We start from the raw sequence: 27,561 nt of genomic DNA on the forward strand, positions 1-27,561 counted from the left end.
TAGGCCACTGCCAGTATGCGGCCCATAAGGGGGTCAGGGACCGACTGGCACCCTTTCCTTGTTGGGAGGCCATCCCCAGCTGGTCCTCTGCAGTCTTCTGTGTCCAGCGTCTCAGGTCCTTCCACCGTTTCCGACAGTGGGTGCTCTGCATGCCATAGACCCCCAGGGTCTGTATGTCCTTGACGCTGCAGGCCATAGTCCCTTCTTTTCATGGGCGCTGACCTGCATAAGCAATATAGACAGGAAGAAACCATGAAGCACACAGTCCAGCCTGTCACACAAATGGCCCACCATATCCGTTTTCATCACCATTGGCACACATATAGCTCAGCGCACAACATGTACACCGCCAACAGTAAATCCCCCCACCAACCATTACACAATGCCTTCACACACATCTCCATGCACTCATGCCACATGATCGTTGTTAGAAATGGGGTTTCTGGTTGGCTAGGGTATGCACCTCAGCCAGGCAGAACTTACCCACTCTAGTCAGGGCAAGGGAGTTACACGTCCAAGATAACCCCTGCTCACCCCCTTGGTAGCTTGGCACGAGCAGTCAGGCTTAACCCGGAGGCAATGTGTAAAGCGTTTGCACAACACACACAATACACGTGACGCAATATCCCCACCACAAAGGAAACACAACACCAGATTATATGAAAATATACTGTATTGTACACAAGGCAATTATCAGACCAAACATCACATATCAGTACTATCCTGCTACCTTAGCAGTTGTCAGAACGTTACACATTAGTTACTCTGCAACCTAGCAGTAGTCACACATAACACACAGGTTACTCAGTATTCTGCAACATAAGCAGTAGTAAGGAAAACACGTTATTACATCACAGCACTTGTCATAAGAATATCATAAAATGCCCATAGTAGGAACATTATAAAACATATGGCAAGTTAGAAAAAATATTAGCAAGCATGTCCATAAAAGGAACATTTGCATACACATATGTAAAAACATCAAACGCAGGTAGGTAATATATGAATCAAACAAAAGTCTGTAGAAAGAACTTTGGATTGCAACTATATTGGTCCTTTAAACAGTACCTGGTTGGATGAAGGCACCTCCAGTGCCTAGAAGGCGAACATTGGGGCCCCCGGCGCTCCTATGCGCAAAACGGGGGCCTCCCTTATACTCTGGGGTGAGAGGAGGGCGACATGCACCTCCTCTCTTTTATATAAAGGCCCCTGTGGGGACCGTAATTACTGGGGGCCCCCCAGGGCCTCAACCGACCCTCACGAGGGGGGCCAAAGCCAGCAAAAACAACTTAGGGCAGGAGGGGGGCACCACGCACCCCCTCTGGTTTAATGACAGGCCCCTCCCGGGACCCGCGATCTATGGGGGCCCACCCTGGCCTACACTGGCCCTTCCATCGAGGGGGGGGGCCCACAATAATGCCCGTTTTACCTAACAGCAGAAAAGGAGCGTCCTGCTCCTAACGCAGAGGCCAGGGGGAAGGAGGCACTCCCCGCGCCTTCCCCTGGTCCTGCCGTGAAGCCACAAGAAGATCGGACCCCTCCTGGGGCCCGAGCAGACAATCGCCTGCACCCGATGCGGTGCGCGAGTGTTCTTCCAGCAACCCGGAGGCAATGTGTAAAGCGTTTGCACAACACACACAATACACGTGACGCAATATCCCCACCACAAAGGAAACACAACACCAGATTATATGAAAATATACTGTATTGTACACAAGGCAATTATCAGACCAAACATCACATATCAGTACTATCCTGCTACCTTAGCAGTTGTCAGAACGTTACACATTAGTTACTCTGCAACCTAGCAGTAGTCACACATAACACACAGGTTACTCAGTATTCTGCAACATAAGCAGTAGTAAGGAAAACACGTTATTACATCACAGCACTTGTCATAAGAATATCATAAAATGCCCATAGTAGGAACATTATAAAACATATGGCAAGTTAGAAAAAATATTAGCAAGCATGTCCATAAAAGGAACATTTGCATACACATATGTAAAAACATCAAACGCAGGTAGGTAATATATGAATCAAACAAAAGTCTGTAGAAAGAACTTTGGATTGCAACTATATTGGTCCTTTAAACAGTACCTGGTTGGATGAAGGCACCTCCAGTGCCTAGAAGGCGAACATTGGGGCCCCCGGCGCTCCTATGCGCAAAACGGGGGCCTCCCTTATACTCTGGGGTCAGAGGAGGGCGACATGCACCTCCTCTCTTTTATAGACAGGCCCCTCTGGGGACCGTGATTACTGGGGGCCCCCCAGGGCCTCAACCGACCCTCACGAGGGGGGCCAAAGCCAGCAAAAACAACTTAGGGCAGGAGGGGGGCACCACGCACCCCCTCTGGTTTAATGACAGGCCCCTCCCGGGACCCGCGATCTCTGGGGGCCCCCCGGGCCTACACTGGCCCTTCCACCGAGGGGGGGGCCCACAATAATGCCCGTTTTACCTAACAGCAGAAAAGGAGCGTCCTGCTCCTAACGCAGAGGCCAGGGGGAAGGGGGCACTCCCCGCGCCTTCCCCTGGTCCTGCCGTGAAGCCACAAGAAGATCGGACCCCTCCTGGGGCCCGAGCAGACAATCGCCTGCACCCGATGCGGTGCGCGAGTGTTCTTCCAGCTTCCCGGGCCACTGCGGTGATCTTATTTAAAGGAGCACAAAGCAGCAATGAGCCTACGAGCTCCCAAGGCTCCATAAGCACGCTGCAATCAGCGCTATGGCAGCCGCAACCACGGAGAAGCACCCATCGTGAAGAAATGGATGCAGGGGTCAGGGGCCACAGCACCCTACCCCTGGGGACTAGAATCTTAAGACAAGGTCCTCAGGTGGAGGGCCCAGCTACAGGCCAGCACAAGGGAAAGGCAGCAAGTGGCAAGTCCTTCACAGTGACCAGGCAGGTCACAGGTCAGCACAGCAGCAGCAGTCCATGGCGGTTCCTGGTGAGTCCTTTCAGCCTTTGGTGTCCAGTTCCAAGATGATTCCAAGAGTCTCCAAATTGTGGGGGGAAATTCCCCTGTACTTATAGTCAGTTCTTACAGTGTTTTACAATGGTAAGGAGAGGAGATTCCAGCCAGTTACAACTGGTTCTGGGAGTGCCTCCTCTCTCCTTTCAGCACAGGCTCCAAACATCAGTGGGGGGTTAACGACCCTATTGTGTGAGGACAGGGCACAGTCTTTACAAATGCAGGTGTGCCCCACCTCTCCCTTCTCTCAGCCCAGGAAGACTATTCAGTATGCAGATGCACCTCTGTGACACCTCCACCCTCCCTGTGTACAGGCTGTCTGAAAAGTATGCACAAAGCCCCTACTGTCACTCTGCCCAGACGTGGATTGGAGTCAAGCTGCAAAACACCAGAGTCATAAGCACAGATAAATGTGCACTTTCTAGAAGTGGCATTTCTGTGATAGTAATAAAAAATACACCCACACCAGTAAGCAGCATTTATTATCACCATCATAACCATACCAAACACGCCTACGCTACCCCTCATAAATCAGACAATACCCCTTACACATAAGGCAGGGCATTTCTAATACAATCCTATAAGAAGGCAGCACTCACAGCAGTGAGACACCAAGTTAGGCTGTTTGTCACTACTAGGACAGGCCATGCAATATGGCACATGTCCTGCCTTTCTACATACATGGCACCCTGCCCATAGGGCTAGCTACGGCGTAACTTAGGGGTGACTTACATGTAGTAAAAGGGGAGTTCTGGGCCTGGCAAGTAAATTTAGATGCCAGGTCCCTGTGGCAGAAAACTGTGCACACAGGCCCTGCACTAGCAGGCCTGAGACAGGTTTGAAAGTCTACTTCAGTGGGTGGCGCAAGCAGCGCTGCAGGCCCACTAGTAGTATTTAATTTACAGGCCCTGGGTATAGAGATACCACTGTACAAGGGACTTATAGGTAAATTAAATATGCCAATTAGGTATAAGCCAATCATACCAACTTTAGATGGGAGAGCACCTGCACTTTAGCACCGGTCAGCAGTGATAAAGTGCTCAGAGTCCTAGAGCCAACAGCGAGAGGTCAGAAAAACCAGGAGGAAGGAGGCAAAAAGACTGGGGATGACCCTGCGAAAGACAAAAAGTCCAACAATCGTGCCCACAGTGTACTCACTTGTTGGTCTGGAGGCCCATACAGCAGTCCGTGCTGCGGTAGGATCCCATCCACCAGTCGCTCCAACTTCTCAGAAGTGAAGGTTGGGGCCCTTTCCCCAGTCACACGGGCCATGTTAGGTTCCAGACACAGGTCACAGCAGCATATGCACTGTAAGTCTTCTCCTGTGGAAGGTCAGGAAACGAGTGAGGAATGAGATATAAAATGGCGGTCATGTCCTCAGCGGTGTATACCGTCACCGCTGGTGTACATCCCCATTAGCCACTGTTCCCCATAGGGCCCAATAATATCCAGTGAAGAATTGCATGGCGGTTCGCGACCGTCTACCGCCACGGCGCACAACTTTGGTGGATTTACCTCACTTCCACCTGTCCCTTCACACAGGACGGGCGGATGCCATTTCAGGTGGGGGAACAGGCCTATTGATACTTGCTGCATCACAGGATAAAAGGCCCATACTTTTTAATGCCACTGTCCCATCACATGAATGCACTATGTACACTGAGGTTGGGGTTTCATTGCTCAAATTGTGACAGCCTACTCACTCTTGTGTCCCTTAGATCCATACCCCCGTGTACTGACCCCTGGTGGACTTAGCCACACTGGAGTACAGGCAAATAATACTCACCTATAGACTGGACAGGGCCACAATCACAGAACTGTGTGCCCAATTGGAACCTGGAATGTCACAGCCCATGTTTTCAATAGTGCTGGCCAGAGTCTAGTCTGCCCTGATCAATCACACATGCAGCTACATAGCTTTCCCCCAGGGTGAAGATTTGGCCACTGTGAAGGACGGGTTTTATGCATTGGGACATATCCCAAATATAATTGGGGCGAGTGACGGTACACATATTGTATTTGTCCCCCCACCAGAATGAACAGGTTTACAGGAATCGTAAGAGTTTCGACTCCATGAATGTGCAGATGGTGTGCCTGGCGAGCCAGTACATCTCCCACGTCAATGCTAAGTATCCTGGGTCGGTGCATGATGCCTTTGTCCTGAGGAATAGCAGCATCCCAAATGTGATGGCCCAACTACAGAGGCTCAGGGTGTGGCTTATAGGCGAGCCTTGTTTCCCACCCTGTGCATACTGGTGTATGCCTATGCTGTTGGCCAAATAGGATAGTGTGTGGCTAAATGTTGTCCCTCAATATTTGCAGAAGGCTGCTGACCCCTGTGAGGAATGCCAGGAAAACGGCTGAAGAATGTTAAAATGAGGCACATGAGCGAACCAGAACGATAATTGAATGATAATTGAGAGAACCTTTGGCCTCCTGAAGGCCAGGTTCAGGTGCCTCCATCTGACAGGTGAATCCCTGTGCTACTCACCCGAGAAGGTCTGCCAGATAGTAGTGGCATGCTGCATTTTGCAAAACCTGGCCCTCAGACACCATGTACCTTTTCTGCAGGAGGAGGAGACTGGAGATGCCCTGTGGCAGAGGATATGGACCACAGAACATTAGTAATCGTCAGTACTTTCAATGACACACAGGTGAGACAGTGAAACTTCACAATTCCATAACTATTGGTGTATTCTGTGTGGCATTGGCATGCTGGCATTACCCACTTGTTTCCTCTACTTACTGTTACCTATGGATTGTCATTTAACAGATGTTGGTGATATGACAACAATGTCCTGATGTGATCACAACAGCCAGAAACAGGTCATTCATTCTATGCTCTCACTATGTACAGTTCATTTGCAATGGATGTAGCTGTTTCAAGCAATACAATTTTTCAAAACATGAAATACTAGTAGTCGAAGTTTACCCAAGGGTGCTTATTGTAGTGCTAAGATATTGAGGGTAAAGTGCAATGGAATGGGGTGATGATGAAGGAAAGTCCAGGGCATTGTGCCAGTCTGTTTGTAGCACAGGTGAAGTGTCAAAAGGGGACATAGGAAGGGGAACTATAGCACTTCACAGTGGACAAGGTGACAGTGTGGGGCACAAGGGGGACAATCAGAAGAGTCTCACTTCCTGGTGGTGGTCTTGGCAAGTGTCTCTGGCTTCTGTCTGGGTCACAGGGAAAGTTTGCGGGGTGGTTCACCTTCTGCAGGGGGAGGGGTGCTGGTGGCCTCTTGGTCCAGTGGCGGGGCCTCCTACCCACTTGCGGCAGCGGAATTGGAGGGCTGGCCGATGGACTGGCTAGTGATAGGGGCCCGCTGGTGTGTTGTTGCCCCCCTCATGATGTTGGCCATGTCCCTGCTATGGGGATCAGGGTGTTGTTGATGGCCTGCAAGTTCTCCCTGATACTGTCCCTCCTGCAGCCGCCTGTTCTCCTGCACATTGTCAAGGATCTGGCCTATCATGTCCTGGGAATGTTTGTAGGCTTCCAGGATCTCAGAGAGTGCCTCCTGGAGAGTCAGTTCCCTGGTCCTGTCCTCCCCAGGCGCACAGCAGTCCTCCCTGTGTCCCTGTGGGCCTGTGCCTCTGTCCCCTGAACCATGTGCCCACTGCCACTGAGCCCGGGTCCTTGATTTTCTTGTGGGCGAGGTGTGGCCTGGGGTCCCTGTACATGTGGCCACACTTCTGATTGACGTGTCCTGGGGACAGAGGTATGGGTACGCTGGGTGGGTGTTGTGGTGTTGAATACTGATGAGGAGGCTCTGTGGTGGTCTGTGAGTGGGCTTGGGAGACCGACTGTCCAGTGGTCCCTGATGGGCCAGGTAGGTCATCCAGATCCTGAAGTCCAGAGTTACTGTCATCACTGGGGGCGCTTTCTTTTGGGGGACTAGATAGTGGTGGCACCTCCCCTCCACTGACATTGGCTGGGTTACCTATGGGGATGTAAATGATGTATTAAGCTTCATGTGTATGACATTTGTACTTCCGTAGCTTCCCCACTATGTTTGGTGTTGCCCTGCCAGCTTTTGCTTCGGTATGGCGATATACTGTGGGTAAGTTAGTTTCCCAATGCTGTGCATGCTTTAGTGATGGTTGTCCATGCAGGGCTGGGAGGGGTGTCCATGCATTGGTATGGCATGCAGGGCTTGGCATTGTGGTTAGTCAGAAGTGAGGGTGCAGTGTGTGGGAAGGAGGGGAGTGATGGGGTGAGGGTGTGGGTGTGAGATGGCATGCAGGTATTGAGGGGGTGATAGGTAGTAAATATTGACTTACCAGTATCCAGTCCTCCAGCAAATCCAGCGAGCCCCTCAGGATGCAGTATTGGCAGTACCTACTCCTCCCATGCAGTCAGCTGTGGGAGAGGAGGCGGGGGTCCACCGCCAGTCCTCTGTATGGCGAGCTGGTGTTTTGCTACAATGGAATGTACCGTCCTCCGTAGGTCATTCCACCTCTTCCTGATGTTGTCCCTTGTTCTTGGGTGCTGTCCCACGGCGTTGACCCTGTCCTCGATTCTGCGCCATAGCTCCATCTTCCTTGCAACGGAAATCTGCTGTACCTGTGCTCCAAAAAGCTGTGCCTCTACCCTGACAATTTACTCCACCATGACCCTTAACTCCTCAGTGAAACGGGGGTGCCTTTTTGGTGCCATCGGTGTTGTGTGATGTGTGTTGGTGAGGTTGTGTTGGGTAATGTGGTGGGGTGTGTGAGGGGTGTCTGGGTGTAAGTGGTGTGTGTGTCTAGTTGTCTCTGTACTCTTCTTATCAGTCTCCTGGCGGCAATTGTTATTTGTAAAGGGTTGTGTGTAATGTGGGTGTGTTTTATAGTGGTGTTGGTGTAGTGTGTGTATGGGTGTCAGGTGTGTGTTTTTGGTATTGGCCAATGTTGTGTTGTTTTGTATGTGGGTGTCTGTTCTGAGCAAGGCGGTATGTACCACCAATGGTTTACCCCCATTGAATGTCCACCATGGTGATTCGTGGGTCATAATGTGGTGGGCATTGTTTTTTTGTCGTAACGGTATGGGTTTTGTTACCACCACTTTATCACTGACCTTTGATCTGGCAGATTTGTGTATGTGGCTGTATTCTGTTGGATTGGTGTGTGTGTGTCATAATATGGTGAACGGATATCTGCCACTGCAGCGGTAAGTTGGTGCCCGTCAGCATGGCAGTAAACTGGATTTACCGCCAATGTCATAATGAGGGCCTATATACCATGTGGCAATGCTGAAAATGCTAAGAAGTATATGATATATAAGGTGTGGGGAAGACCTAATCAATGGTAAAGTGAAAGTCACCCTTAACAATGATGCCAACAAATGCAGGGGATGTGAGAGAAATAACCCAATGCAACATTAAAGGCTTTTTCACAACAGCAGGGGCAGAAGAACAGTATGACACTACAACACATGTGTTAATGCAAATAAGATCAGCACCTAAGATATTAAGTGGTACCAAAAAGAAACATAACACCTATAATAACCTACCCTTGCTATGCAGTAAAACACCCAACCAGCAGGCCATCCCTCGGTACCAGATGAGACACTTAACCGTCAGGCGTTATACCCTGGGACCCAGAACCTGCTATCACTCAACTGCCAGGCACACCTTGGGTGCATACTAAGTTGGGAGGCAGACAGAGGGGATTAACTGTGCCCTATGGTAATGGGACAGTCACAGCCCTGCGCTATCAGGCATGAAAAATCCAAATCAGTAAAAATATCAAGAAGAGATTAGGAGACATAGGATATCCTCAAAAACTGTTGTTTATTAAACATGAAGAGTCATGAAAAAAACCAACAGGTGATTGGGGGAGCGGGATTCAATCTAGGGAAGAGGCAGAAAGGGTACTCACAGGTATTCACAGTGGTCCAGTGGAAAGATGAGACCTTTGATCACAGGGCAGGAGAAGAGAAGAAATCAGGAAGTGTATTTAGTCAACAAATCCATATTGAAGATAGCAGCAGAGAGTAGCCATAGTCTCACTGTCCCCAGCGAAAGACCACATCCTCCACAAAATGTAGACCATCAATAGAAGAAACACAGACAACTGTCAAGTCTCATAGGCAAAAGTTCATACATGAATTCATGGGGACAAGCACTTGATAGCTGCATGCCCAATTTGCAGATCCTCCACATAATCTTTTATTCATGAAAACCACAAAAGGCATAAAAATATACATCCAATCATGATACAGAAATTATGATTACTTTAACATTATACCCAACTATGTAGAATGACCTCAAAAGAAAAAAATACATTATCCAAGCAACCAAAATGAAATGATAGAAGTGTGATACAGGGACAGCTTGCATGCCTCATAGCGGGGGCCTAGTAAATGCATACATTTGATGATTCTGCACAATTCCCATCAAATTAAAGGTAGGTTCTCGGGTCCTTGCCTATATATAGTTATTGATAAGTCAAATTTTTGCTATTTCTGGAAAGGCGAGGCAATGCATACTACATGAGATGTCTTTTCGTACAAACCATGCATTACAAGCTGTTCAGCAGAGTACATTAGTTTACCTGAGGTCATTTGCCCTGAGATATATCTTGCAGGCCTTGTCATCATTGACTATACAGTACAGAGCAAGGGACCAAATGGATTCTAGTACAACTAAAATGGCTTCCACAGCACTACAAAGACTTTGTCGCCGCACACTCACAAAGAACTTCACATTAGTCCATTGTGGCTTTGGCCAGCCTGGAGCTAAGATAGGGGGACAGGAAATTCCTAGCACTTTTGAAGCAGAGACCCAACTCTTCAGGTCACTTCTGGACCTGTGGATTTTACCAGGAAGAAGGACTGTCCAGCTGTGACTACCCAAGCCTTGCTTTGCTGACCAAGGACTGTTTCGCTGCCCATGGCCTGCTGTTGCTGAACAAGAGCTCTTCTGTTACTGTGAGCTGTCCTGCTGAATCTAGCCTGCCCATGTGGACCCAGGAGTCCAGGAAATCTCTAATGGTTAGTCATCTGGCCCCCTGTTCAAGGCACAGCAACACAAAAGTCTTCCTCCACGCGACACAACTCTATGCATCTTAACGCAGCACAATGCAGCTCACCACCAACACCAGCTGAGCCCAATGCATCTCATCCTCTGTGCCATCAGAGCACAAGCCCTCGCAAGCCCCAGTGACCACTTTGATGCCAACGCAGTTTGATGCTGACACCAGCTCAGCACGATGCATCTCATCCTCTGCACTGCTGCATCACAGCACAAGATTTCACAGCCACAGCAGCTTTCTCAACGATGATGCAGTACCTCACGTTGCAAGTTCTCACCGACTGCTTCAGCTCTGCCACTTCAATGTGCATCTCAATGCTGGACCATGCATCAGAACTTCTTGTCGATGACTCCTCAATGCCAGCCTGGACAGCTGGATGCAAGGACTTCACATCGTCATGCCCAGGCCACAAGGTACTATGTCAGCAGACTGAACTCATCCATCTATCAGCCATTTGGCTCCATTGTGGTCAGCCTTAACTTGTGACTTGGACCCGGTATATCAAAAGACATATCTGCAATTGGCTCTTTCTGCTTCTTAGCTCTTGATTTCTACGAAATCTTTAAAATTCAATACATCTGGTTCTACTAGTTTGATGTTTGTCATTTGGTTGCCACATCATTTATTTTTCTAAATTGGTTTTGAATTTTTTCTTGTGTTGTGATTTTCACCATATTGGTGTTTGCGTTCAGTATACATTCAGTATGACTACTATGTTCTAAGCTACCAGACGGTTAAGGACAGGTTAATTTAGTGACTTTATTTGTTCACCCTGACAGGGATTGGTATTGTTTTCACCCCTTCACCCAACAACCCGGTTTCGCACAGCTAGGATCTTGAAGGGTATACAGAAAGTTCCTTAATCTTCTTCCAAGTGCTCAAGAAAGTTACTAGTTCAATATGTTGATGATTGCAACAAAAAGAAAATAGGACTGTAAGTTGGTCAACACTACACTGTAGAATAATTTGGCTGAAAATGGGCTCAAAGATTCCCTACAAAGATACAATATTGTCAGAAAGAGGTTATTTACTTAGGGCATCAGATTCAGAAAGGATGAGGAAGATATTTAAAGAGCTCATTTTGGCAATTCTGAAAATGAATGCAGCAACCTCTCAGACAGAAATGGGGATGTTTCTTGGAATGATTGTCTAGTATTGCCAGTTGGTACAGAACTTTCCCTTGATTGCAAAGCCTCTATAAAGACAGATGCACAATGACATCTCTGATCTTTTACCAAGGAATGAAGAATGTATGCAATCCTTCCCTAACTATGCCGACCATGAGTAAGCATTTTTATATATTCTTTCATGAAAAAGAAGGATGTTCACTTTCTGTTCTGATATAACAACATGGCAGTGTCAAGAAATTAATTGCATGTTTCTCTGCAGTTTCTGATCCCGTTGGAGTAGAATTGCCTGGAAGCAACAAAAACTGCTGTGATTGTCATTTTCCAGAGTGAATCAATTGTCATTGATTACATGCTTATTGTGCTGGTGCTTTATTCAGTTGAACCACTGTTAACCCGCTCTAGGACCCAGCATTTTACCAGAAACTGATTGGCTAAGTATTCACAAACTATACAGGCTGCTGAAAACATTTCATTCAAAAGGTGTACAACACTAATGATGAAATAATGTATTTTAAATATGTCTGCACTGATGTAACAGAATTACACACAAAGCCAAGATTAGACATTTAAGATGTACCACTCGAGTTGGCTGATTTGATTATATTTGAGTATGGCTCGCGTTTAAAAGCTATCCATGGAAATCTATGAACATTGTATGCCGTTTGCATATGGACAATCATTGAGGAGGCATCCTACTTGTGTAGTGCAACCTCAGCAAAAGCAGCTGCATTGATTGCCATTACTAGAGCTTGCTAAATAGCCAATTAATTGTGCATTATTATCTATACTGATAGTAGTGTTTCGGACTGCACAATTTTGGACAATTGCGGTTACAGTGGGGTTTCATGACCTCTGCTGGCACATCAGTTTGCAATTGTCCATGCATTTTTTATTTGTTGCGTGCATATATATTGTAAAAGACAACAGCTGTGGTAAAGTGCACCACACACAGAAATGAAAATGACATATTTATTCTAGGAAATTACTTTGCAGACCAGGTTCCTAAGTACTGACCAGTTAGACCAAAACATTGTCAGATCAAACAAATGAGAATTTAGAAACAGAACTTGAAAATGTAAAAAAAAAAATTCTATCAATGTCAATGAAAATAAATGAGTTGAGAGAAATGCTGAATGAAATGAACAATGAGGAAAAACAAGCATGGAAAAAAGCAAGATGAAAATGCATTATGGAGATGTGCTGATGGGAGGTTTGCCTTTCCAGATTCATTGCTACTAACACATGTACCTGTATATGTGGGGCATGGTGGGATGATGGGCATCTTTAAAATGCATTAGTTCAATCATATTGTTTGAAATATTGTGTCAAAGACTTGTATTGAGCCAAAAATTTAGCATAGGTGAAAAATGAAAAGAACTGCAATACAAACGAGTCATGTAGGGAAATCAGAAGGTCCTGGCACAAGATCACAAGTGGCTTTTACAGAAATACCTTCTTGCAATAGTCTATAGTATATTTTAGTGATTGCTAAGTCTAAAAATGGATTGAATCATATCCAAAGGAAATGTGATGCATTAACAGTAGTTAAATTGTTATTGAGGGAGTTCATCCCATGGTTTCGATTGTAAATTTCACTAGACAGAGACAAAGCTGTGTGCAATGCTTTAAAATATTGAACCCAATGTATGTGTGTCAACAGCTCTAAAATGGCCAGATACTCTTCCTTTAGTACTATTCTATGTACGACGCAACCCAAGCATGAAAAATGTTTTTTAGTCCTGATGATGTGGTCTTGGAATACTTTGCGGTGTGGCTGATACAGTACGCTCTATCTCTCGCCAGTTGAAGTTTGCTACACCTTCTGCAAGTATTGATATTTGTCATGGCCTGGAGCTCAGAGACTGGGTTTTGGTGAAGAAGCATATACACAGATGCATTCTAGAGCCTAGGTGCAATAGACCACACCAAATGATACTGGTGACAAACACAGCCATGAAGTGTGAAGGCTTGTTGGATTCATGCATCTAACACAAAATGAGTGTGTGCTGCAGATGGTGCTACAAACCATTAGCTCAACAAGCCAATCACACGTTTATTGGGTGGATCCCTGGGGGAGAGAACAAAAAGTTATAGAAGAAAATCAAACTTAAAATCAAGAGCAATAAAATCAAGAAACACAAACTTTAAATATTTAAAATGTGATAGTCTGAAGAGCAAACCAATGTTCACTAGTTGAAAATGATGCAAATCAAGAAGCAGATAAAACTCAAGAATAACGAGCAAATGAAACTGAATATGCAATCTCCATTCTAGCTGATTGGCCTGAGAGTGTGAGAGAAAGAAGCAAATCATTGTACAGTAAACGTATTTTGAAGAAAAGTGGTGAAAATGTAAGTATAGCAATAAATTGAGTTCTAATAAAGAGTCTGAGCAAAACATTAGCAAATTGTCAACTGAAAAATCAATAACAGATGTGCAATAAGAAGTTCAACACGAGTAAGAATGTTATATTATATGTATTTGTAGAGCACACTATCACCTAAAGGGTTTCTTGACGCTAAGTAGAAGTGAGCCTAGCTGCGCCTCAGGCAGGGGACCAGGTTTCTTTTGGAAAAGCCAGGACAGCTTCTTGTAGAACTCGACAAGAGAGGACAAGGTTCTAACGTGCAGCAGTAGGTTATTCCATGCTTTAGAACTGATGAACAAGAAAGTCATACTTCTGGCTCTGGTTCTATGTATGCACGGGATGTGTGCAAGCAGGAGTCCAGGTGAGCAGAGGTGGGTGGAAGGTTTGTGAATGGAGATACAGCTATTGAGGTAGGAAGGGCCAGTGTTGCTTAGTGCTTTGAAGGTTAGGGTGAGGAGTTTGAACTGTGCACTCTTGAGTAAAGGCAGCCACTGGACCTCCTTGAGGTGCAATGTGATATGTGAGTTATGTGTGAGGTTTACAGTGATTCTGTCTGCCAGTTCTGAATGGTATATAATCTTATAGTGAAGTTAGTTGATTCAGGTACAAAGAAGTTCCCATAATCCAAGTTGAGGAGTGTGAGAATTTGTGCAAGTGTTGCATGGGAGCCATTTGAAGATTTTCCCGAACATCATCAAGGCGAGGAAGCAAGCGGCTATGATGGCATTGACATACATGGTCATGCCCAGTTTGCTTTTGATGAGGATCCAGAGGTCCTTACTGTAGGGGGAGGGGTGGAGGTGGGTTCCAGGTCAGCTGGCCACCAGGTGGAGTCTCACAGTGAGGTGTTTTTCCACACATCACAATTTAGGTCTTCTCAGTGTTGAGTTTGATTTAGTTGGTTCTCAACAAGTTGGTGATTCCATTCACAACACAGAGAACTTGTTATGGGTGTTAGGAGTCATGCAAGAGAGGGAGAGTATGGGTTGAGTGTTGTTGGGGTAGGAAAGGACATTGATGTTGTCTTCAAGTATGATGCTGGCCAGCTGTATCATTTAAACACTGAACAGGGACAGGATGAGAGACGAGCCTTGCAGTACTCCACAGATGAGGTTGTGGACATCCAATGAGTAGGGGTCTAGATAGCCTGCTTTTGTCCTGCCTGTCAGGAAGGAGCAAATCTGAGAGAGAGTGGGTCCTTGGATTTCAATATTGTGTTGGCATTGTATGAGAACAGGGTGGGATACTGTGTTTAATGCTGGGAACATGTCCAGAAGGGCCCCTTGTCTCCTCCATTTAGTATCATGGGGATATCATCTCTGGTAGCGATGAGGGCTGTCTCTGTACTGTGGTTGGAAATAAAGCCAGTTTCTGTGACATTGTGGTAGTTGTTGAAATGGTCAGTGAGGCATATGTTGATGAGTTTCTCTAAGACTTTGGCCAGGTAAGAAGAAGATAGATGGGACTATTTTTGGCATGTATAGATGAGTCCAAAGAGGGTTTCTTGCATAAATGGAGGAGTACAGAGTATTTCCAGCAAAGAGCTGAAGAAATGGAGGCATTCAGTATGGGTGGGAGTGCTTCAATGATGGGTTGAAGGCATTATGGGGTCGGGGGCCTGAAGGTGCACTGGAATGTATGGACTTTATGATGGTGATCTTATCCAGTGGGATGGTGTGCCATGTTGTCTGGGTTGTTTCTTTGGTTGAAAAAGCGAGATGAGTTGTGAGGTCTGCAGGATCTGGTTGAGGGGTAAAGTTGCTGTATATGGAGGTTATCATACTACTGAATTCACAGAGCTTGTGGCAGAGGTCCTGTTAGGGACTGATGCTGTTAGAGCTAGCTCCTAATGATGTTAAAGCTTTCACAATGGCGAAGATCTCTATGCTCCTGTTGATACTGTCATTGAGGCGATCTGCCAGTGTGGTGTGCTTGTTTTCCTGGATCTGTTGGTGATAGCATATCAGGGACGATTTGAAGGTGTTTTTCTGTGATGTATTGGCTCATTCTCCATCTCTGCTCAAGTTGTTTGCAGAGGTACTTCATCAGCCTGAGTTCCTCTGAGTACCAACTGGCTTGAGGTTTGAATCTTGTGGTTTTGTTGGCCTTGAGAGGGAGCAGGTGGTCATCACGTTGTTGAAGTTTTTGATGTGTTCAGGGAAGCTCCTGCTGTGTTCAGGCTGATGTGCACAGAAAGCAGTGTTCCAGTCTTCCTCTTGGATGTTGTTCTAGCTGTGGCGGGTGGGTCAGGCAGTGGTAGCTCTGTGAGGGCGTGACAGGGATGCTGAGTTTAATGAGGTGTGGCATGTCCAGATGATCGGTGTGGGCTTGTTGACTGAGATGTTGTCAAAGGAGGTGAAGATTGGGCTTAAGAGGTGTCTGGTGGAGTGTGTGCCAATCCCGCATTGGGTGAGACTGAGATGTCCCTGGTCTTCTAGTAGCACTGTAGAGTTTAGGTCAGCATGGTCTTCCAGGTGGATGTTTAGGTCTCCAAGGAGGCTGATTGTGCTGGATTCAATGATGATGGTTGCAGCAAGGTCCACAATGGTGTTTGTGAAGTCGGAGGATGGTCCTGGCAGTCTGTAGTTGCAGGTTCTGCTAATGGGGAAGTTGGCTGTGATGTGAAGTTTAAACATCAGGAGCTCCATGTTGGGTGGGTGTGTCTGAGGAGGGGGTGCAGCTGATGGTATCTTTGAAGATGATGGTGACTCGGTCTCTTTGCTTGTGCTTGGTCATGCTTCACAGTCTTGCAGCCAGGTGGGATCATGGTGGTGATGTCGTGGACCAAGGTGTAGTTCAATCAGGTTTCCATAAGAAAAAGCAGGTCAGGGGTGTGGTCATGCAGCAAGTCCCAGATCTCCATGGCATGTTTGGTGTGTGAGTAGGTGTTGAGAAGTATGCATGAGAGTGTAGAGTGCTGTGTAGGAGGTGGCTAGTCTGTGTGAGAGACTGGAGCAGTGGTCTTCAAACTGGGGAGCTGGCCCCCCTAGAGGGGCCTCAAGTGATGCCAGAGGGGGTACCAGGTTCTGGCCAAAAGAAACATTATGCAGATAACAGTGCTTTGTTTTGAGCAGAAAACAATTTGTTGCAAGGTAACAGAATTTAACTGCAATGTTTAAATACGTCTAGACATGTTTAAACATTGCCAACTTAAAAGAATAATTGTAAACAATTCTGGGGTGGTGATAATTTTTGCCCCCCAAGTGGGAGAGGGGGGGCGCGGCATTAAAAAGTTTGAAAACCACTGGAGTAGAGTGTTAAGTACTGGTGAGAGGTGGGTGTGGGGGACTGCATGCAAAATTGCAGAAGGCACAGGAGATCACTCCCTTAGTGTTGTGCTATGTACTGCCACAGCAGCAAGGCAATCAGCAGCTGGAGTTTGAGAGTGCAGATGATCACAGCAGGGTAGTGGTAGGTGCGGGAGGACCAAGTTTCCTAGCTCAGGGTGTGGACCCGAAGACAAGCTTGTTTTCTACCAACCATTGGCACACCCATTGTGCACTGTGACTGCCAATAATTAGGTCCTGGGAGGATAAGGGGAGAAGGGGATGGTGGAAAGAGCTAGGAGGGGCACTGGAGATGGAAAGCATGAACTCCTATATTAGAAGAGTGCTGGAATAGACAAGGAGTGCTCAGGAAGGTGGGGGGAAATGAAAGCACAGGAAAAGGCCCCAGAAAAGGGATGAGGATTAAAAGCAGCAAAAGCTGGAAAGATCAAGAAGCATAAGAGAGCAAAAGAAAACAGGCAGAAGTCAGAAGAAACTATAACATAGCAGAAGAGACAATTGCCAATTTGCAAAATGCAGTAAAGAAAGCAGTGGCAAAGCAGTGAAAAAAAGACATTAACGACAGGCAATACAAGAGTGATGGAAGGAAACAAAGGGAAATGGCAAAGAGAAGGCAAAAAACTGAGAAAAATGGTGAAACATAAAGAGAAATAATAGAAATGGCAAAAAGAGAGAGAAATGGCAAAGAGAAATAGACAAATACAAAAGATCACAACAAACAAGCGGTGATGAAGATTGAGAAAGAGAAATAGAGAGAGGGAAAGAGGAGAGCAACCATGAGGAGGAGTGAGAGGGAGCCTCACACATAGAGGACCAGGAAGAGGTAACTTGTAGGGAGGAGGGGGGCTAGGTAAAGTACCTGTTTAATGATGTTAAAAAACAAATACACAGGTCCTGAATGGGCATATCTGACAAACATTGTGCCAAAAGAAACAGGCACTGATCTGAAATATTCTCAATTTTTACTTGAAGAGACCCATGAAATGGCATTGCATAAGGAATATTCAGTGCTAAATAAATGTTTTCATGAAGTAATTAACTGTTTTTTTGAAAGACTGAGATTTTCTTAAAGGTTTTGCTTTTTAAAAGTGTGGAGTACTCTAAAAATCACTTTGATTACTTTGATTACTTTGGACTACTTTTTAAAACAACTTTAATTAGATTCCTTTGATTACTTTTGCATTTAGATTACCTAAGGGTTTTTTTTTTTTTTATTTGCTATGTTTTCTTTAAAATCAAATTTATCTACTAAAAATAAATATTGTTTAAGTACTGTAGAAGGTGTCTTCAAAAGGAGAGAGACATTGTTTGGCTTTCCAATCAATGTTTGCTAATCAGTTCTGTTGATGCATCTGTGTCTTTCCACTGAACATCTTTCAATCAAACACTATGGCTCAATGCTCTATCATGATATTAATATCAAAAGTAATAGGTTAGAAGATAAAGATAATTTTAGTTAAGAATTTGAAGGACATTCTTGCTAAAATGTATAGGGGTATAAATAATTTGTCTGATTGCTATATCTGTACTTAATTGCATTCTTCTGTTTCTGAAGGTGTGACTTATGTTCGATTACCTCGTATACATGGTCTTTATCGTGCAGTATACTTTTCAATCATTGTTCACTAGGATTATTTACAATAAACTAACAGACTATGGCCCTCATTACAACCTTGGCCAATGTGGCCGCACTCCCGCACCGCGGCCATCATGAGATCCCCGCCGGCCCAGCGGGGAACTCGGCCCCACGACTCCCCTTTCCACCAGCCTTTTCATGGCGGTTCTTACCGCCATGAAAAGGCTGGCCCAGCGGGGATCTCGGCCGCAACACAGGAGCCGGCACCAAATGGATCCGGCGGTGTTGCGGCTGTGCGACAGGTGCAGTTGGGGCCGGGGCAGGGGGCCCCTGCACTGCCCATGCCAGTAGCAAGGGCAGTGCAGGGGCCCCCTTTCCGCCAGCCTTTTCATGGCGGTTCTTACTGCCATGAAAAGGATGGCAGGAGGGGGACTCGTAACCCCCTGGGGGATTTAAACCACCGGGACCAATGTAGCGGGAAACCACCGGTCCCGGCAGTGTGACCGCGGCGCTTCCGCCGTGGTCGTAATGCCCCTGCACCACCAGCCTGTTGGCAGTGCTTCCTCCAAAACAGCCCTGGTGGTCTAAGACTGCCAGGGTTGTAATGAGGGCCATTATATTTTCCCAATTAATAAATTAACCATGCATACAAATCTTGAAGCAATTAAACCTTTTGAGGGTATTATAGTGTTTCATAGTACTAACCATAGAAGTATTATTATGTAGCATGTTTGCAAATTGAGTGAACTCAAGGGTGCTTTTATTAGGCAATATAGCAGAAAGAGATTAAAGGAAAGTTTGGAAACATCAAGAGAAATGAGACTTGAGTCAAACGAAGAGACTGAATAGAAGTCAAAAATATATCCTCAGTCTTAGAACTTAAAAAGAGCATGAAGGGTAGTCTGTTTACAACGCAAATGGGACATTGTGAATGTGATGGACCAAATGTATTAGTTAAATAGTGTATGTGCTTATAATTATATTATTGATAGTTTGATGTTCTAGGAAGTGTTGAAACTATGTTTTATCACAATTGTAACAAAAATTCTTATTTTACTTTTTTTCAAGGTTTGGCAGGTTCTTGCTATTCATCTTTTCTTTTTTTCCTAGACTATTTAATGCTAGTAGTTTGAATGCAGTGAGTGAAGTGCATCATGGAAGAATAAAGAGGGTTCGCCAGGTTCAAATGAGTTGGGTGTTTTATTTCATCCAATCAGAATAGCTTTAAATTAAACCAAGATCACAAAATTGCCTACTTTAGTGGAGTGTTTGGTGAGTAATACAGCAGGTGCTTTGACTACGATTAATTAAGATATATTTTCCATTAAGATGTATGGTTATCCTAAATCATCTTGCATTAGATATACTTTTGGTGAAAGAAGGGAGTTTAACAACTACATTGATAACATAACTAATATTGTGAGTGGGTTTCTTCCAATGGGAGAACCTTGAATTTGGGAGTAGATAGGTTTATGGTTTAATGAGATTGGCAAATGTATACTATTTAAAATAATCAATATACTAATAATAATAATACTGGTAATTACGATGTTCTAATAGTCAAGCTTTTAGAAGCAATTTGGTTAGCAGTTTAAGTTGTGACTTTAGAAGCAAGATCAAGAAAACAGTGAGCCGAACAAACAAACAGGAGATGGTCCTAGATTAAGTCAAGTTAAGATGTATGATAACCTAAAAGCCTTGCAGAAGAACAAATAGGCAGACTCAAGACGGATGGAGGAAATGTTATAGTAATGTAGAGTGATAATTAATATTAATTGATAATAATCATTGGGGGTTGTAAAAGTGTTTTTAGTTATTAGAAAATAATGATTATTTTAGGTCGATAGTAGTCAGCGTGAATATGCTGAAATTTGCTGCATTGAAATCATTCACATTCACTGAAGAAGAAAAGTGCCTGTTTACTTTATGTGAACGAGCTTTCCGCTATGCATATGTTTTTTCATTTCAGAAACCATTAACATTATTCCCTTAGCTATGGTCTGTGTATTAATCCAAATGTAATGTTTACTTCACTCAAGTAGAAAATGTTCCTTATGTAACAATGTCAAACCTTCTCAAAGTCAAAGCTCTGCACTGTAGTTAAAGCAAACTATTTTTCATAAAGCAAGATCACATTCTTAGTTAATTATGTACTATCCTTACCAATAGGGTATAATTTTAAGTAGGTGTTGCAGGAATGTCATAGAAACGTATAGCTTGATTGTCTTTTATAATTGAAGCATTGCTTCTATGTAAAATCATTTTATGAAATGTGTCTACCTTCTGTATGAAACTCATTATGAAAGAGAGTGTTATTTGGAGATAAACCAGATCATCTTCTGGGTGATTGTTGCTCTGAGACCTTATACTTACTCACTGCAGATTTGCTTTGAGACTCTACTTACAGAGAACTTTGCTCAGTCTGAGACTTTTGATTTGAGATGTATATCCCTGAGAGTTGGTTGAGCTTTTCTTTGGAGATGGACCTTATATCAGCCTACTTGCAAATCTATTTGATTTATTAACTTATTTGCTTTCTGTAACAATACTATTTGTTTTAATAAACACAGGAAAAGATATGTTTAAAAATCTTGTCATGTGCAGTTTATAAATAGCCTTGGGCTAAGTGTATGAGAGACTCAGATAGTCTTTTTCCCACAGATGACCCTTTTAGTTCATTAATAATAGCTTTAACACTTGTGACAGTTATTCCAAAGACAGTCAGGGACATAAAATATATGAAATGTATATGCCAGTGTCGTCACCTAATACAGAAATGACTGCCTTGGATGAGCTAAAATATGTTCTTTTTAATGTTTTAATGAAAAGTCATGCCTAGCTAGATTGAATAATTCTAATCTTGCAGTAATTACATGAGAGACCTTATTAATGTGACTGCTTGTAACAAAAATAAAAAATTCCAGGTGGGTGGCTCTTTAATGTATTGATGCTGAAAATACCTTTGGCTGACTGCATTAGTTTTTTCCTATATGGATCTAACCAGGTTTAGCTTAGGATTGTGCTGTAACATTGTTTTAGATTTCTTTATGCTGAGACAGTTGTGTAAAGACCAATGGTTTGAAACTGGATTCTTTCAAATTGGAGCAAGGCAATAGACACGGGTGTCTTCATGCTCCATACATATTTCATTTAGAAGAAGATTCTTTGCCATGGTGTCAGCGCCACGAAGTTTATTTATCATAATGAGTAAGAATCTTAGGTGTGATGAGGTTCCTTGTACAGAATACATGAAGGAGTTGGTCTTCCAGAAAGTATAATAAAAGAGTGCTTCAATTTAAAGGGGTAGCTGCTTTGGAGACACTGGGTTATTGCTGGCATTTTCATGCTTAGTCATATTCAGTATGTAAATGCATGTGCTGCTTTTGATGTCTCAATATTACATTAAAGTTGGGTAAAAAATAGAAATGATGTTAGGGTAAACTATAGTATGACTCAAACTACTTATTCAATGGTCCTGTTTCTATATTAGTTCTTAAAACATTATTATAAGGCACTGACAGGTGAAGTTAAATGCACACTATGTCGGAGTAGTAATAGAGGGTTTAATTTGTAGATTAAAGAATGAAATTATCTTTATTAGGAAAGTTAATTTTGTGTGTGGTATCCTATGGGTCTACTGAACACCAGTTGGAGTTGCCAAGTTAGCTTTTGTTAAATATTCTTTACAAAATTTCGTAGCTGGTAACTTTAAGGACATTTTATGGACACTCTGAGAGTTATTCATTTTTGGTAATAAGTATTTAAAATAATGAAATTGATTTGGAGGTTTAGGCTGAAGAGAGCTCTAATCTTTGTTGTCTTGAACAGCAAATGTGCATTTGTACGCAAAGTAGTTGAAAACTGAAGCCTGCTTTCAGCCAAAAACCAACTCCAAATTTTTGATAGGCATCTCACATACCTATCATTGACAGTTGGCTAAGCTGATGTTACTTTCCAAGACAGAGTCCAGCATTATTGATATAAACCCAGTACTTGTGAGTGGAGAAGGTATGCTTTACCTTGTGACTAGCTATATAAGATATAACCCAGGGGTAGAATTTATGAAGTAGTGAGTCGCCCCTCTGCCACTTAATGTACAGTCTTCCATGTTTGAAACATTGCGGTAAAATTATAATTATTCTTTAATGAAAAAGAATATTGATGAGAAGCTGATGCTGAAAAAACAGCACTTTGCATGGGCTCCTGGACTCCAGAAACTTTGTTTGTCATGAAATTATCACTATTTCAACTTGCCTTTCAAGTAGGACTTTAAGAAAGTGTTTATGTTATACCATTGAAGAGCTAAGAGTCTAACTAAGGATGTTAGTCATTGAGAATGCTGGCTCTGAAAGTGATATTGCTGGGTGTAAAACTAGCGATATATATATAGAATACCTTTTATTACATGACTCATCATAGAAACTCTTCTAATTATAACATAAGGGGGATTCAGACTATTTGGTCAGGGATGCATGATAACATATGATTGCAGTGTTTTAGCATTCACTCTTTTATCAAGTTTTCTCACTGAGTTATTAGTAAATTTTGAATTAATTCTTACTCATGGTATTATTTGTTATAGAACAGTACATAATGAATGCTATGTTACTGTAAAATACCAATACATATATGTGTGAATTGGTTTTGGGTCCAGGCTCTTCTTTGCATAAACACTTACAGATGATAGATTCTCTGACAGGATTGTCTGGCTCCTAATACTTTCATCCATGTGATCATAACTTAGGGGAAGTGGTGAGAGGTACCTGTCAGTATTAACTTTCTCTCAAAAGTCGTAGTTTCCATTTGAGACGTGGGACATTTACAAGGTGTTGGTTCTTGCAGCGCCCATCTTCTTGACAAGTCTTATCAAGATCTTTTAATTGCCACAGGTGGCCTCCGCTATTTGAAAAGGATAAACAGAGTCAGCCTCTCTGTGCAAATATATTTAACACCTGCCATAACAGACCACAATAATCAAGTGCCGCAGCTCGTACTGAGACAGAGGTCTTATATGAAGATGCTGGTCAGACGCAACACAACTCGATTCGGTGAGGGAAGTGGTGACGCAGTGATGCAGAGATGCAGGAGGCGGGGCTGAGAGCAGCAGCCGCCGAGGTTGTAGCACCCAGAGCTAGGTGCTCTATGCGGGGCAACTATCAGTTAACTACCGGGGGCCCCAACGAGGCTCGGCTAAAAGAAATCATGAGGCAGCTGGCAGACAGAAGAAGCAAGAGGGCCGGGCAAGGTGAGGTAAGGTGTGGTGAGTTGCGGTAGACACACTGCAATTCTGCCACACTCTGAAGATGTCCTCTCTCTCCCCTACCTCCACCCCTCCCTCACAGGTAGCTGAGTGTTATTGGAGCCTTTGGAACATTTGGAGCCATTAGAGGGTGGAGTGAGGTGGTTATAGTTAACCACTGCTAAGAGTGTGCCTCAGGGCCTCGCAGAAGCGGGCCAGCTAGTGATGGGTGGGGCTTGTGGGGGGCTGGCGATCCTTGCTTCTACCTCTCACTCCTTCCTCTTCCTTTCACTGCCAGACCCATGGTGGGCCCCTCCTCGCAAGCAATTAGTTAGGCCCTGCTTTGCCCTAATCTCCCTGTGTAGGCTCAATGACTTACCTTCAAGTCCCTGAGAGGTTTGCACAAGGGAGCTGCCAGCCACACCCATCTTCATGGGACCCAAGAGACAACCAGTCCCACATGTAAACTCTGCCACAGAGGAGAAAATCATCTCACCCCCCAGCCTCCACAAAGAACACCAGGAGTACTGCTCAGATGTACTCACCCTCCAAATCACTATTTAAGGCTCCTGTAGAGGGTGCCATCATACAGTTTTTCCAGCCTTTTCCTAGCTCAGAGGCTATAGCTGCCGACACCACTGACTTATGGCAGGCTTTTAACTCTCAAACACTGGAGCACCTGACACTAGTCTCCACAAACTCTCAAGATTTGGCAGGCATGTGGGAGCGTCTGAAAAAGCCAAGGAGAGAACAAGTAATCACAGCTCAAATTCATCATCACAGCACACTAGGTTCCAAGGGGCTAAAGCCTGATTGCCTGCTAACTTCTTCTGGGTCCATCTTGCCCAAGACTGATCAAGCTGCCAAATTGACAGACATCGGGGAACTGACAGCCCCTTTTTTATAAAGCCTTGAGACCAAAATAGAGAAAACACTTGAGCTCTCAGCAAAGTTGTTTAGAACGCTGGAAGAGGTCTCCCAGCCCTGGAATGCAAGCCTCTAATGGAGTTGAGGATCTGCAATCATCAGCTACAAATTCAGCAGAAAATACAGTTGCCAAAGCAATGATATGGCAGGCTACAAAAATGAAGCTCCAAGTAGATCTACTGCAGTCGACTGTACAACACCTACGATCAACTCCATCAAAGAGAAAATACAAAGAAAACTGGTTACCATTTTGTGCTCCTTTTACTGTGCGGCCATAATAGATAAATGTGCAACACTTCCTGAGATGCTTGGCAAGATCGTAACCACACTCAGAGGCAAAAACTGCACTATGGCACCTTCTATCCCATGTGCCCATCGCGAACACATTCCTGGTCCTGAAAGTGTAGAAGGGATACCCCCCAGCTCAAGTTCAGACAAATTTGCCAGTCCTCTGTTCTATCAAGACTCATTGGTTTCTGCAGTAGAGTCTGATGCACCAGACTGTCAACCATGCTCCAACTCTAGCTCCAAGGTTGAGACCAAGGGGGTCAACAAACATGAGACACCAACTAGCCCGGTAATTCATGAGTTACCGTTGTCCAGCAGGGCCAAGAAAAAGCTGAGGAAGCAGCACAAAAAAGCAAAATTAAAAAGAGTGATGCAGCAGCAACTTTACTCATCCAGCACCCCATCAGGAGTATACCCAATTTTCACCTCCAACAAGGCATAAACATAGACCCGACTAGTGCGGGCATCACACAGCCCTCTAAGTTTCCTCCCTTTGTCAGGAACATACAAGACTCTCATGCACTCGGTGAAGCTAGTTCCTCTCTTGAGCCCGCAAATGAACAAGTGACCAAAAAGTTGAAGACGACTGCCTGTATCCAGGCACTCCCTGTAAACAAATCAAGTTAGGCACTCCAAGAGCCTAGTCCCGCCTTTGATTGCAGACATGCACAAGCATCCAACAAGTTAAACATAGAGGCCAGTAATCTGGTAACCCAGGCACATGACCCAAGCGCCGCATCATTTGTGCCCCCAGCAGAGACCTCTCTATGCCAACCCTCAACATCCTCTTCGTTCAACAGGCAGCGCTGGCCTCTAGCCATAGCAAAATCTAAAAGACTGACTTATCAGGCTTGGACCTTTCATTCCAACTCAAAAAGCCTGATCAAACCTAGCAGTGATTCCTGCATCAGGCAAGGTCTGAAGTGTTCATGAGGCAGTGTTCACTCCAAAATACCGCGTCCAAAGCTCACACAACATCTTTAACAGGAGCAACATTTTACGGCTATTCAAGCACATACCATCTTTTGCTCATATCCACTCAGAGGATCTGGACTGGGTAAGATTTCAGAACCTTCCCGGGGACACCCTCGGCAAATTTACCCTGGTGGGCCTTCACCATCAACACCTCCAGCTTGCAGTGCTCAAGGAAACTCCTTAACATACCTGCATGTCCTTGGCCCCCCTCAAGGAGGTAAGGGGGAGGGTCAGTCATGCACGGCACAAACAGAAGTAACAATAGGGTCAGATCTTTCCGTACATGCCACAAGGCCTCCATGTCCCTTTGGATAACATGCACTGATGACCACAACTCCCCCAACCATTACTCCTAACAATGATCTCAGACAGTCAGACTGGGATACCAACAGAGTGAAAGGCAGCAGTCAACAGCTGACAATCATTTCTTGGAACGTGGCAGGTCTTAAGGAACCTTTAGAGGCAGAGGCAGATCCTTCCTATTTGCTCAATGGCGACATACTTTGCCTCCAAGAGACATGGGCTGTTGAACCTACGTCGATTGGTTGCTATTTTGGGTTTCATGTTAGGGCTACTAAATGTAATATATTTCGCCGTCCATAGGGTGGCCTTTTTCTTTTCATTAAACATGCCTAAAAGGTTGCAGCCACCGAAATCTCCAGCAATTCGGACATCCTTCAAGCCCTTCTCATCAATGGTTCTAAGTGTAACTCTCAAGCCCTACGACTGCTGCTGATAACGGCTATCTCAACCCTGCCCAGTTCCAAAAGAAAGAGGCTCTGTCCTTGCTGGCAAGCACAATTGAAGAACTGTTGTTCACATATTGCTCTCATCAATCCATAATAGTTGGGGACTTTGACACCAGGGACCTGAAGAAACCTTACAATCCCCATGGAGCTTCAGAAGGTCTGCACCTCTTCACGCTCTCCTCCATAATCACAACCTCAGATCATCTCAAACCGTAAAAGAAACACATTTCCCCCAGTGGCGCACTAATCCCGCTTTCAAGAACATATCTACAATCGATTACATCTTTATCAGCAAAGGGATGGCACCCATGCTCCAAGACCTTTAGTCATCGATAGGCCTCTGTGGGTAACTTTGCAACTGGACTCCTAAGACTCTCACTCACTACCAGTCCTTGGGGAACCTACATGGGAAGAGCATCACAAACTTCTCCATAGAATCAAATAGTCCACCAGGCTTGGTGATAAACATTTAGGGCCTTATTTATACTTTTTGGTGCAAAACTGCACTAAGGCAGTTTTGCCCCAAAAAGTTTTGCACCGGCTTGCACCATTTTTTAGCACCAGCTGGGCACCATATTTATGGAATGGTGCAAGCCGGTGCAAAGGGTAGGCTAGCTTAAAAAAAAATGAGGTTAGGCAGTTTTGAGTCAAAATAAATGATTCTGACCAGATTAGCATCATTTTTTTATGCTAAGGGGCATATTTATACTCTGTTTGCACTGAATTAGCGTCATTTTTTTTTACTCTACTTCAGAGCAAAACTAACTCCATATTTATACTTTGGTGCTAGACCCGTCTAGCACCAAATTTATGGAGTTAAAGTCATTTTTTTGAAGTGGAAACCTACCTTGCCTTAATGAGATGCAAGGTAGGCGTTCCTGTGCAAAAAAATGACTCTATGGCCTTAACACCATATTTATACTCCCATGTAAAAATGGTGCAAGGGAGGGAGGAGGGGTCAAAAAATGGGGCAAAGCTTGCTTTGCCCCATTTTTTAAGACCTGGGTCAGGGCAGGTCTTAGGGGACCTGTGGCCC

The 27,561-nt window shown here is 44.5% G+C and overlaps 1 protein-coding gene across 3 annotated transcripts in view; it reads left to right on the forward strand.

Moving 5' to 3' along the window:
• IMPG1 (interphotoreceptor matrix proteoglycan 1) overlaps positions 1-27,561 on the forward strand; it is a 1,628,305-nt gene that overhangs the window by 1,346,534 nt on the left and 254,210 nt on the right. The window lies entirely within an intron of this gene.

This window comes from Pleurodeles waltl, chromosome 5 (assembly GCF_031143425.1).
Source record: "Pleurodeles waltl isolate 20211129_DDA chromosome 5, aPleWal1.hap1.20221129, whole genome shotgun sequence".
Lineage (NCBI taxonomy): Eukaryota > Metazoa > Chordata > Amphibia > Caudata > Salamandridae > Pleurodeles > Pleurodeles waltl.